General features: G+C 32.7%; 1 pseudogene; it reads left to right on the top strand.

The window, feature by feature from the left end:
- Window positions 1-12,874, top strand: part of LOC111401790 — a 42,472-nt pseudogene extending 29,598 nt beyond the window's left edge.
- The last annotated feature ends 360 nt before the right edge of the window (window positions 12,875-13,234 follow it).

Below are 13,234 nucleotides of genomic sequence, written 5' to 3'. Positions count from 1 at the left end.
TATGGCAACAAGATGAAATGAAATAAAAAAAAATCGCCAAGAACAAATATGAAGGCTTGAACACGGGATCGCTGTCCTCAAACATTATTTGCCCCTTCTCCAATGTTTTTGAGATGCTTAAACGAATTTCGGCAAATGGTTTGAAGGATTTTGACAAGTCTTGTTGCAAAAAATACTAAAGCACAAAGTATTTTCTACTGAAACTTGAAGAACACAATAAATAAAATGAATATGAGAAGAGAATCGGGGAATAATTTTTGATGTGAATAAGAATGAATTTCAAGATGTGTTTCTATATATTTTTGGCTTGAATGTTGCTCCACTATTTATAGACTTGACCAAATGCATGAATTGGTGCAAAAAATTCTTGTGAAGAGGCACAATATTCAAAAGCCAAACGGTAAAAAATCGCTCAAACGGTCACTAAATTTCCTCTATGCGACTGCATAGAAGAAATCTATGGGGTCACATGGAGAAACTTCATGCAGGCCACTAATTTTCGGTAAGTGGCCATGCAACCGCATGGCCACATGGCTCATGCGGTGGCGTGAGCCAAGTTTGGTGCCTTCGTTTTTGGTTTTATTTCATTCATTGTACACACCGTTTTGTTGGTTCCACATGTTTCAATTGTTGCTTTTGAACAACCAACTCCAACATCTTTGATTGTTGTCAAATGAAGGGTGGTCATATTTGGCAAGTGAAGTCCATCTTTCACCTAAAACAAAGCATGGTATAATAATAAAATTCTTTACAGATTGAATTGGATAGCTCTAAAGATTCATTATATCTATGTGCTGCTTGTTAGAATTAGAAATCAATCCCATAAGTGGGAACTAAGTTGTAAACCATGAGTCTAAAATATTAAAGGCAACTTACTAGCCAATTGGCAGGAGTGTACAGGACAATACATTTTATGTTCATGTATCTAACATATATTTTAAATTTGAGAAAAACAAAATGATAAAAGAAATTGTTACATGTTGTTCAAAATCAATAAAATAAGTTTGGAATGAAAAGTGGAAATAAAACCAAAACTTGTAACAATGCGACCGCATAGGCCATTTCAGCCTGCGATCGCATGATCATATGCAAGGCCTAAAGGCCTTGCCGTGGAACTAACTATGCAGTTGCATAGGTTTGGCCTGCGATCGCATAATGTTAATAACTAGCTGTTAATGGCCGTTGTTAATTGAATTCTAGTAGCTTTTCACTTGAATTTTGGCACCAGATCGTGGAGACTCATTGAAGTCTATATATATGTGATTGACATTCATTACAAACACAAGAAAAATCAATTTGATTACATTGTCATTCAACAAAAGATCAAAATCTACTATCATATTCATCCCTATGGATTCTTAAGTTTTGGAAGATATCATTAGTACTTACGTATTATATCTTTTTCAAGGCTTGATAATTCCTGCAAATCATTTGCCAAGATCCATGTAAGCATCAAATTCATTTTGAAGGGGCAAATATCAGTTGAGGACAACAATAACGTATTCGGGCCTTCTTAATTTTCTTTTTTATCCTTTCATTATTGTCCTTGGTTTTGTTTTTTGTTTCTTCTCCATTTTCCTCTTTGTGAAAGCATATATCCAACAGAATTTGCAAAGAAATTGAGTAAATTTCAATTCTCGTGAAAAAGAGAAGGACTAATAAGATGGTGAAATGAAGTAAAAGTCAGACACCAATTTGATAAAAATAACATAAGGGTATCTCTTTCTATTCATACGAAAAAAATATATACAAATTCTACGACATCTTGTTTATAGATATTATTAGTTTTCATAGACTAAGGAAACGAAATAGAATCAAGCATAGGTAGCCTGCTGATAAGTGTATTAGGTTCATGTTTGAACTGAACAGTTGATTGGGGATAGATCCAGAAAGTTGATTATTTCACAAATGGCTGTGAACAATGAAAATCACTTCTTGTGAATGGAGAAAGCAATACTGATGGAGAAACATAATTCTAAATGCTTTATAACTCTAAGAGAGAATTCATAGAAGTGCCTAGCATTAAGTAGCATGTCCCAACCCAACGTAGTGTTGCTGGCAACTGGAATGGTACCATTAAACTTTTTATAACTTAGATCCAGCCATAGTGAATCAGAAATAAAAAAGTTTCACTTTTCCATTAGAGCAACAAAAGCCTTTAGTTTCTCAAAAAAATTTGCATGCACCTCAATGCTTACAGTAGTTTCATGTCAGTAATACATATGTAGTAGTTGGTATATTCAACATGTCAAAACTTCCATAAAGTTCAGAATCAAAAACATTAATCCATTCTTCATTTGAAATAGAAGCCCTCAAAATGAGAATGTATTATAGATTCATGTATATAGCCAACCCCAGAATTATTATTTCAAGATAACATAAGATCATTTACCCTTTTAAGATGATCAACACTTACATTTTGAACTTGATTCCAACCCCAGAATTATTATTTCGAGATAACATAAGATCATTTACCCTTTTAAGATGATCAACACTTACATTTTGAACTTGATTCATCCTATCTATCTATCTTCAATTTTGTTGTTGGGGAATGACAATATTATATGATTTACTTGTGCATTGAGAAATACTGTCAAAATCAAAACAACCCGACTCTTCATGGGGTAGATGTTTCCAGAGAATCCATCGGAACAATAAATTTACCACTGATTAAAATAAAATGAAAAATATTTTTTTTAATTAAAAAAATCTACCAAATAATAATAATAATAATAATAATAATAATAATAATAATAATACTAGATTTAGCACAATGTAAAATAAAATTGATTGAGAAAAGTCATGAGGCTCTAGTAACATTTACAACATGAATAAATTTAACAAGTATTGATGAAATGAACATTAAAGTCGCTGCCTCGTATATCGATGAAATGAAATCTACGTAAGGTCACAAACATTTTTGATATGCTAGTATTTTTTTTAACAGAGAGTTGTAACTATAAAGGATGATCTGATTGACTGTGAATCGGCTAATATGGGTTCCATGGCTAACGGTAGGGATAATGAAGATCTAAGTTTTAAGATGGAAACATGCATAGTGACGTTTAATAAGTGTTTCATTTCGATCATCTCTACTACATTCATCAACAAACAATGATACAAAATGGTTAAAAGCTGCAAGTATGAATGTGAAAACGTATGTTATTTAAGAAATTTGAATAAATATGAACATTGTTAAATTACAAGTGAAAGCAATGATTAACTGGAAGACCAACACTACAGAACCTAAATCAATCGGTCTGAGTTATTTTACGCATGAACAAAGGTTAGTCTCAACTGAAATCAGTATACGGGCAGGTCAGTGCTACAGTCCGTTCGTTCGTCTGCCCGCCCCAAATCCACTTTAAAAAAAAGAATTTTGTAAAAAAAATTTTGTGTAATTTTTTTTTATTTTAGCCCGTGTTCATGCCGGAAGCTGGATCCGCCAATGTGTACGGGTCTAGAAATACACACAAGAAGAGAACTGTAAACATTTCCAAATCAACCAAATAATCTTTAAATATATCCATATCAACTTCCTGTAACCTCATGAAAACATTAAAAGCAAAAATCAAACAATACTTAAGCCTGTGAGCAGGGGCGGAGCCATGTTGAGAACTGAAATTTTAGGCTCAAACCCCTTTTTTTTGTAATTATTAGCAACAGGGGAGGTGGAATAAAAACATGTTTTATTTACATGAGTTTTATTTTTTGGTCCAAACCCATGATTTTGTTTTATAGTTTTATCATCATTAAATTCATGATCAAAACTCAATGATTGACATGGGTTAAATTATGCCCGCACTGAACAAATTTTCTGACTTCGCTCCTACCTATGAGCTAGACAAAAGTAAAAGAAGTACAGACTTGTACAAAAGAAATTTTTAGGAAGAGTTGTTATGACGGAGTTGGAAAAACTTTGAGGTGTAATGATCTAGTGGCAATGTTACAGAGTTGTTGAAGATCATGAAGCGGAGAAAATGAATTTTGTGGCCAATAGTAAAAATAATGAAGATGAAAATTGAAAAATGCAGAAATGTAGAGTGACATTTAATCTAATACACTTACCAACAAACGGTGACATGAAGAAGTTCAAAAGTAAAAGAAAGGAAAAACATACGTAATTTAGAAAATTTGAGTGAATGTGAAAATTATTACGATGAACGAAAATTAATACACTTAAATTAGAAGTGATAATTTACTGAGAAACCCAAGCCTAATGAACTCAAATAAAGTCCATTTAGGTCAATTTACACATGAAGTCAGTTTATAGGTAGATCAGAATATACGTTTTGACTTTTAATCTTCTTTGGTCAATATCGTGTATTAAATATGTTCTCATCTAACTAAATTTGAAAATTCGATTTTTTTTAAGCAATAAGCTAACATTAAGCTTCAATAAACTATTCTAACACATTAGTATGTGAGGAAATGTAATATTTAAATCATATCAAATTATTTAAAGGCCGATTTTTAATCTTGGATAAATTATCAAAAGCATAGGAAATTTTTAATACTATATTCCTTATTTGCTAATGAATGCACTCAAGCAAAATTTTTCTGTAATCATTTTGAGATGGCAAGTATGAACATCACTGTGATTAGTATATAATAGCACATGATTATAGAATTAAAGGACTATTCAGAAATAACTAATTGAATATTATATTATACACCGTGTATACATTTAGCACATATTAGATTAATTGTAGGGAAAATGCTAATCCCGGGTTCCGTTCCACGGGTAGAGGTGGCAAAGCCTCTACCCCCAATTTTGATGGCGGGCCCCCCAAGTCCAGAACACCTCGGCCCTGGATTGGAGCCCGGGATTTAAACTCGGGCTCTGTAGCACAGTTCTAACTGCAAGGAATACTTTCATCAAGGTCACCAACATATCGAAATGGATCAACAAAACAGTTAAATTTACTAAAATGGTAAAAAACAGCAACTAGAATGACATATTAAGATTTTTAATCCATTATTATTTGCTAAATTATTTTAGTAGACAATGATGAAATGGTAAGAAATCAAACATAAATAGTTTTGTTTTGTTTTCGTTCATTTCACAAAATTTCTTCTAAAAAATAATATCCATATAAATTATACAATTTTTAATAGTAAGTACATCAATAAAGATATTTCCTTAATATGTAATACTAAACAACTTTATTTTCTTAACGTGTAATCCCAAACAACTTTCCCCAAATCAATAATTCTCTTTACAAATACAAACAACAACAGAACTGTAAATAGTATGGACTAAAAACACTCCAAACATACTCAGAGCAAACTCTTGTAATCCTCTACCTTGTTGACATGGTATGAAGGTTGTTACGTATGAATAGATGCGTATCCTTATCCATTCATTAAAATGCAGAGAATATAAAAGTGGCGTATTCTGACACCCAAGAAATTATAAAAAGAATTGTGGTTGACCTCGGCGCAACATGATAGTAGAACAAAAAGCTTCTCGATCAACCTCAATTACAACGTAAAATTTGATAAAAAATTTGATGATCAACTACATTTTTAAATTGATCGTAGATATATTTTAAAAGTAAATCTCCATCTAACGATCGAGCAAAGGGCCTACTCGACTACATTCGGAGAGGCTCCTTTGTGAATTGGTCAATTTTTGCTTTTGTAGGGCAGTCGTCAAGTCGACTGAGCAGCCTACTAGGCAATAGACTATGATGTATTGTCTTGGTCACACAGGGAACATAGGTTGAAATTTCTCGAGGTGGTCTATATGTGGCAGTTCAAAAGCCGTAGATTGAGATTTGGGGGAGATTCTGAATTAATGCAGTGATAGGATTTTGTGGGTATTGAGAGTGAGAAAGAGAATGGGATTTGTGTATGGTAGGAGAGAAATTATTAAGACCTATACCTAACAGAGTTAATACTAATATTTGGTAGGTTTATCTTTGATTTAGACAATTTGATGCAACAAATGATTAATTTCAATGGATGGAATCAGACGGCAAAAAGCTTCTAAAATAGCTAATAAATCAAATATTAGCAAAAGAAAGTTGCGTATAATGGAAAAAAAAATGATAAATAACAACGTATTTATCAAGTATGTTTTTTGTTACCAATAACTAAAACACAGTACATAAAATGTAAATTTGCAAAAATATAACATTAAAATTGTATATACGCCCTAAATATAATGAGTATTTTGTAAATTTTCCAAAAATTCTGTATGGTAAAACTTTGTTTGAAAGATAAACTAAATAAATACAAACAAATTTAATAAAAAAAGAAAGAGAAATAACAAAACCCCATCTTTAATTCGAGTTTCAATCAAAATTCAACTTTATGATGGGTAAATGGAAGAAAAGGGTTTTATAAGAGGGCTGTGCTACATGATCACATCGGTTGACATAAGGGTTGACACATCACACACACATGGGAGCTCGGCATTATTTTATTCGCGCAGGACCCACACCTCGACCGTGAGAGGTGTGTTAACCTTTGTGTCAAAGGTTGAGTAGCATTTTTCTTTATAAGAACTCAGTTGATACAATTCTTGGAGATTTGAGTACCACCTCAAAGAAATGTAATCCTATTATATTTTCTTTTCTATCTCAGTGATATCAAAAAACCTCACATCCATTGCTCCGAATCATTTAAAATAACTTCAAGAATATTTGGAAACAAATCATCCATCTGCATTGCTATTGCTACCCCCTCTTCGATTTTCTTTTTAACTGCCAGTCGATTAAAATTTTGACAACTTATTAAATCAACTCTTTTTAACAAGTAGAAAAATGTCACACAGTATACTTCAAGTGATATCACATTTGAAATGTCGTTTTATTATTTATTAACTAGAGCTAATAAGTAAATAATAAAGTAGAGTATTTTTCATACAAAAAGTAAAAGAGAAAATTGCACCCATGTCACTTTTTGGATTGACATTTATAAAAATGTCACATTTTAATAATTTTGACAAATATGTTTTAAATTTTTTTCCCTTCTACAAATTTTAAATACCTTAGATGTCATTTATTAATTTTTGATTTGACTAGTTGAAAAAATTATACTAAAAGTTGAATGTCAATGCGCTGAGCCGAACCGAAACTAGAAGTTTGGGCTTGGCTCGAGTAAAAACGGTTGGGGCTGTTTTGGACTTGAGCCGAGCCTAGATTTTGCTCGGCCAAAAAATCTAGACTCGACCCGAGCTTTTGGCTCAAGGCCTTGCCAAGCTAACTTGCTTTTTTTTTCTTTTTTCTTTTTTTTAATTCGTGACAATTCTAACATTTTTTTCAAGAATTTAAAATTTATGCAATTTATTCGAATTATAAATTAAATAAAAGTTGCAACCCTCTTTCCTTTTTGGGCTTGAGATCTGCCATAACCAACGTAAGTGTAGTTAAAATTGTATACGAATAAAATATTTTGTGTACAATTTTTCTTGAAACAAATAAATTTAAAGTTTACGTTTTTTTTTTAAAAATTAATCAATTTAAAAACTTACAATATTCTTATGCTTGGATCTCCTATAACTCTTTGGCCATTATACTGTCAACTTGTTCTTGAATACGTAATTTTGAACATTCACGATCCTTCAAGCATATTAAAACTTCAAATATATCTTCTTTTAGTCTAGATTTTCTATTTGATAAAACTCAACTACCTAAACTAAATGCAATCTCTGATGCCATTGTAGATATCAGATGTGTTAGTAGATTGCTTGCAATTTTGGATACAATTGGATATTGCCTTTTGTTATATCTCCACCATGATAGAAGACTAAATTCTTGTAATTCTTTCGTTATAACACACAACGAACGTCCACGCACATAAACCTAGTTAACTCAGAGGAAATTTCAAAATTTGTACCACTAACATCTATAGCACTAGATATTGATGAAGTAGAACTATATGAGAAAACACGTGTATTGGTGTCCAAATTATTCCATATACTATATGAATTTATTGAAATATTTCTTGAAAAAGAACCTTGAGGAGTAGAGCTATACTAACCTTCTTTTTCAACATAATAGTTATACATTTTACTTAATATAGATTATATATACACGTGATAATTCCACAATTATGAAATTTTAAATTTCCTTTATAATGGATTTCGAACTCCTTACACTAAGGGTGTCCGAAAGAGATGGAAGATAGTATGCAATAGGACTTCACTAACTCGGACAACTATGTGTTGCATTTGTATTTATAATTTGTCATATTATTTCCAAGTTATATCATGACGTGTACACCAAACAACTTATTTTTATGTTTGTTTAGTTCATGTTCATCTGTGAAAAGACATTTTTATTGTGTAGCAGGTCAACTATCCTGATATCATTTATAAAGAATTGTTTGTAAATATAATGGATGATCAATGATACTATCACTAAATTCCTTTTTCCCAATTTGGATGATGTTTCTAGCCAATTATCTCAATCACTCAACCATAAAGTTGATATTTTTGGAATACATGGTTCCTCTGATTGTAATGTTTCACCACACAAGATCATTGTCATAAGCTTGGACGATGAGGAGGAAGTCAATGGGAGTGAAAGTTCAAATGTCGATGACGCTTGACGTAAGCAAATAATGATTCATGTTATCGGTTATATTTAAATTTTCTAATTTTAATGAAAATCACGTGTTAATATATAATCATAATATTGTGTGTTTGATCAATCGTTATGTTCGGATATTTTATTTCATTTACTACTTAACAACTCGCAATTAATGAAATCTTTTTTTTTGTAAAAAGTAGAACGTTTTTTTGTATCATAATAAAAGCTGCAACGGTAATAACACGAAAACGACAATATGACATAAACAATGAACATCATAATTGTAATATACAAAATACAACCTCAAGCCATAAACAACATTCAAACTTTACATGTTTCGTCCTAGAACGGGTTCGAGCATGTGGCTGATTGTGTCCAACTCACCTCCATGCTACACAATAAATCTTAAATTATTACTCATAGCTAAAAATGTGAGATATCAATAATAAACATTCAGCACAATATATATATGGGACTTTTAAAATCATTCAAGAGGCACCTACGAATAAATTATACCAAACAGTCAAACCGATGAGACTAATAGTTCAAATGTATTTCCTAACATTTACTAAGTGTCGAGTTCGACATTTTAACTATCAATCTCCACGTTCTAGTTTGACAATTGAACCATTGATATTTATGGTTAGCACCTGACGAAAAGATTATGAGATAATTTTTATTTTTATTTTTTGGTTAAAATTTCTATTGTCCATTATATATTAAATATATTAATAGATTTTTCTTACATAAGTTAAACATCAAATCATGGCATTAATTAGTATTAATGAGCAATATATGTACTCAAAAAGGTATCTACAAGGGTAATTTGGACATTTAACACCCAAAAGGACATTTTTGAGCACCTTTTGAAAAATTGACAAATATTTTACAATTGATAATATATGGGACGTCTATACAAAATCGTCAAAGTAAATTACAAAAAGGCTACTTAAATAATCTTTCAACCTTCTCTTAAAATCTTCTCTGAATACTTTACGTGCATGCATCGCAAAGCTAAATTTTTTCAAGTAAGCCGTGAATTTTAGAGTGTGTCGATAATAAGTGAACAAGCTATGGGTCCTACTAAATATGTAGATAAAAATGTATATTTAATTAACATGTTATTCAAAAATACATTTTTGAAATTTATTAGAAACGTCTATTCCTATTTACTTAGAATGGATATTGCAAATCAGTAAAATTTATGTGTGGGTTACTCTCAATTACCAAACATTAATTTGTCTCAGTCAAATAGTTGAACTACAAATTTATTTTCATCACTCAGTTATCTTAATCCATAAACTAAACATCACAAGCCTACGTGAATGTTAAATCATTTGGCTGAAAATACTCAGCACTTGATAATAATGATTGATTTTGCGGAGTGAATTTTTTTTTATTAAGATCAATTGAAGCGATATTCTTGCCTGTGTATCATTTCGACAAGTGTACACGTACATTTTATCGGCGTTTTGGACTTTTCCTGTCCAAAAGGACTTACGCTACAACACCATTCTGATCAAATTTATTCAAATATATTAATCAACAAAATGAAGCTTACATTAAACATATGCAATCTAGTACTTTATAATTGAGCCATGAAAATGATCACTAGGTATGAATTGGAAATGTATGGGACTGAAACTTCTTTAATTACTTAAGGGATTTCTCCACCTCCCATTCCACCGCCATAGCCAGCACCAAATCCAAATCCACTCCCAGATCCTCCACCCAATCCGCCTCCACCACCGCCTCCACCACCAAAACCTCCTCCTCCTCCTTGAGCACCACCTCCAAACCCACCACCAAATCCTTCTCCGAAACCAGAACCTCCCTCTAGTCCTCCACCTCCACCGCCGCCGCCGCCGCCGCCGCCACCTCCTAAATTCCAGTGATCAAAGAAGACTTTTTTATCATCGACAGAATCATCTGAGTCAACTAGCTTTCTCGCAGTTGTGGTGCAAATAAGAACCCCAAGAAGAACCAAGAGAACAAATTTGGAAGTCATCCCAATTTGTAAGTAAAAGATAGATTTTTGATTGATGAGAATTTAGGACATAGAAAAGGGATTATATAGCTTGAATATCAGTTATTTTCATTAAAGTTTATTCTTGAATTAATGTGTGAATCAATGGGGGTCTCATTAACTTGGCGGTTACTAAGTACGTATTAATGATTTAATTTAATTTCTATAGTGATTAATTTGTGTAACAGGAGATTAATTAGGCAATAATAGATGTTCATATTCCTTAGTGGTTTATACACGTTCTCAGATCTTTCCAGGCGTTTGGCTATTTATGAATATCACTGTAACTCATATATTATAGTGCAACAATTCAGATTACACAGTAACGTAAATTTCCATTCCAATTTTCACGTGTTATTTTTATTAAGTTACCCGAACATTTATTTTCCTGTTTCCTTCCATTGTTGGTCATGCATCCCTATTTTTTTTTCCAAGTGCATGATGGTACGTGGTTTGGTCTTTATTACAGACAATACACAATTACTGCCCGTCTCCCACAAAAATTTCCAGTCCCAACAATCCGTCTCACGCGCACTCTTTTTTCTGTTTATGTATATATTTCAGTGTTGAGCTAAGTAACAACAAGAACTTCTATCAAAGAATCTTCCCAGAAGAATGGAGCCACCATGGGTGGGCTTAGGCGCTGCAGTTTGGGCAGAAATAGCAGCAGGGAGTGCCCGTACTTTTTCCTTTATACTGTCCTTCACTGAAATCAGTTCTCGGCTTCAACCAGAAACAGTTGACCTTTCTTGGAGTGGCAAATGATATTGGGGAGAATGTTGAGATTCCTCCAGTCATAGCCTGCAACAAATTCCCACCACGGGCTGTTCTTCTTGTGGGTGCTTTTCCCTCTTTCTTGGGCTCTGGTGTTCTTTATCTTTCTGTTAGCCAAACTGTTCAGTCCCGGCCTTATTGGGTTGTGAGTTCTGCTTTTCCCCCTCTATTAAGACTTGGGATTCCATATATATGATTTTTACCCTCGACACATTTAAAAATTATTTCTTTTTCTGATTTTGTGTTATTTTTTTTGAGCAAAAGCATGTTTTAGTTTCTATCTCGTCAAATTTGATATGCTTTGCATATTATGCAACTAAAACTTGCTTTCCATTGTAAAACAGAACCCTTAAAGATTCTAATAAATTTGTAGTGAACATGGTAGTTCATATATGCTGTGTGATTTATTGAAGAAAAATAAATATTGATGCAAATTTAATTTTGTTATGAAGATTTGAAGATTGATTACAAGAGTTGCAACTTAAACTCTCGTTTAAAGATTTGTTCTTGCTCTACACCCACAAATTCAATCTTGATTCTCGACTAACTTGTATTTGTTTCCTATACAAGTGCCTTTTTTTTTTTTTTTTTTTTTTTTTTGTAGTGCTTTGACTAGAGTAAATTATAATTTAAGCTTTGCCAAATATGCTTCTAAAATTTTTTCGATGGTTCTATGATGGCTGTTGTATATATAGAGCCGTGAACGTATAGGGACAAGAGTGTTGAATTTCAGAACAATTCAAAATTGTCTCCCTCGGATATTCTCTCTTTTTAATCTAATAGTTAAATTAATTACTCTTAGCTCTTTTTCTTATTTCTTTCAAAACCCGTATGCACCTGCCAACTTGATTTCTTGTCATGCAATATGGAATGTTTGTGACAGCTTCCTTATTTTAGTTTTTGAAACACCGTTATCTGACAGCTTAATGTTATGCGCGATTGCAGGTCAAAAATGGTTCCTCGGACATTTTGGATGACAGTAACACAAATAATCATGATCTTAACATTTCTTCTATATGCTTCAGCTCTCAGTAGCACTCTCTATGCTGCAACAGCATTGCTTGGTATTTGCTACGGTGCTCAATTTCGCATTATGATTCCAACTACATCGGAGATTTTTGGGTTGAGACACTTTGGATTAACATTCAACTTCATGCAGCTTGGAAATCCAGCTGTTGCATTTCTCTTCTCACGTTGGCTTGCCGGTCATGTATACGGCACAGAGGCAGCTAAGCAGCAAGTGTCGTCTTGCATGGGTCCTAATTGCTTTAGGTTCACATTTCTTGTTTTAGCTGGGGTTCGTGGTTTGGGAACTTTCTTGGGCATTATACTGACCGTCAGAATAAGACCAGTTTACCAAATGCTTTTATGCTGTAGGTTCCTTCCATCAGCCTGCAAGCTCTGATTATTGATAACACAAGTCTTTTGGCATCAAAGAGTTTGGGGTCGAGTTACACTCCCATCTCAAAGTCGTGTATTCAAGTTATTGCAGACCTGTATAGGTAATTATTTGGTCATGTATAAGCATGTGTTCTGCATATTACAGTGTTTTTTGAGTTCCTCATGAAAAGGATAAATTTTTACGGTCTGTTCTATCTATACTGAAGATAATACATATCATGGATACTAGCTATCCACTATCTTGGATGGGACTTGCTCTACTACTTCAACGTTAATTTTAGTATTCAGATTCTATCCTCTTGATTTGGCTCTCTTTGTTCCTGTGATTTTTAGGAACATTCTTATGTTGTATTCTTGTATTTATGGGTTGGAAAGGAAAAAAAGTAAACATATATTGGACACAAATGAGAAATAAAACTGTATACTGCACTAGTGAGGACTAAATGCAAATCCCACAGCTGAAATTCTAGTTAAAGAACATGGGGAAAAAAAA

Source organism: Olea europaea, chromosome 10 (assembly GCF_002742605.1).
Source record: "Olea europaea var. sylvestris chromosome 10, O_europaea_v1, whole genome shotgun sequence".
Taxonomy (NCBI): Eukaryota; Viridiplantae; Streptophyta; class Magnoliopsida; order Lamiales; family Oleaceae; genus Olea; species Olea europaea.
The sequence above is the reverse complement of the archived record's forward strand: the minus strand, read 5'-3'. Positions and strand labels throughout refer to the sequence as shown.